Genomic DNA, 1,389 nt, shown 5'->3' with positions numbered 1-1,389 from the left:
TGTTGACCAGGATGGTCTCGATCTGTTGACCTCGTGATCCACCCGCCTCGGCCTCCCAAAGTGCTGGGATTACAGGCGTGAGCCACCGCGCCCGGCTCTTTTTTATTTTTTGAGATACAGTCTCCCTATAATGCCCAAGCTGGTCTTGGACTCCTGGACTCAAGCTGCCCTCCTGTCTCAGCCTCCTGAGTAGCTGTGATTACAGGCGCATGCTACCATGCCCAGCCAGGGTGATCTTTCTAAAACCCAATCTGATCAAGTCAATCCTCTGCTTCTCATTATCCTTGGATTAAGTTCAAGCTCCTTAGCACAACTTATCTCCTTCGAAATCTGGTCCCCTGACATCCATTCCCCTTCCCCTTTTTTGTTTGTGGATCCATGTGGTGCTGTGGGGGTGACCCCCATGCCAATGCCAGCATTTCCCAAGGCCCTGGATACCATGAATGCTTCAGAAATGAACTAGAAACCAAAGCTGGTCCAATCGACATGTAAATATAAGACAAAGACCAGGAAGCTGAGCATAGGAGTGTTGGCTGCCATCTTTGATCTTCGGGGAAAGCGATGGATCTGTGGAGAATACCATGAGGAGATGGAAAAGGCCACCCAAGGCCAGGTGCAATGATTCACACTGTAATCCCAGCACTTTGGGAGGCAGAGGGGGGTGAATTGCTTGAAGCTATGAGTTCGGATCACCCTGGGCAACAGGGCAAAACCCCTGTCTCTACAAAAAAAAAAAAAAATATTAGCTAGGTGGTGGCACATGCCTGCGGTCCCAGCTACTAAGGGAGGCTGAGGCGGGAAGATTGCTTGAACCCAGGAGCCATGAGTGCGCCACTACACTGCAGCCTGGGCAACAGGGTAAGACCTTGTCTCAAAAAAAAGAAGAGATGGGAGTCAGAGGCAAGCGAATCACTTGAACCTGGAGGTGGAGGAGAAAAAGCCATCCAACCACCCTCACCTGAAGCCCCTGAACCTCTAACCCTTTTATTTTTGTTTTATTTTTATAATTTCTTTTAATTTTATTTTCTTGAGATGGAGTCTTGTTCTGTCGCCCAGGCTGGAGTTCAGTAGCTTACTGCAACCTCCGCCTCCCGAGTTCAAGTGATTCTCCTGCCTCAGCCTCCCAAGCAGTTGGGACTACAGGGGCGTGTCATCATGCCCGGCTATTTTTTGGTATTTTTAGTAGAGACGGGGTTTCACTGTGTTAGCCAGGATGGTCTCTATCTCCTGACCTCGTGATCCACCTGCCTTGGCCTCCCAAAGTGCTGGGATTACAGGTGTGAGCCACCATGCCCAGACTTTATTTTATTTTATTTTATTTTTATTTTTATTTTTATTTTTTTTGAGACAGAGTTTCACTCATGTTACCCAGGCTGGAGTGCAATGGCG

This window comes from Cebus imitator, unplaced genomic scaffold, assembly GCF_001604975.1.
Source record: "Cebus imitator isolate Cc_AM_T3 unplaced genomic scaffold, Cebus_imitator-1.0 Scaffold609, whole genome shotgun sequence".
Classification (NCBI taxonomy): Eukaryota; Metazoa; Chordata; class Mammalia; order Primates; family Cebidae; genus Cebus; species Cebus imitator.
This window is presented reverse-complemented; position numbering follows the sequence as displayed.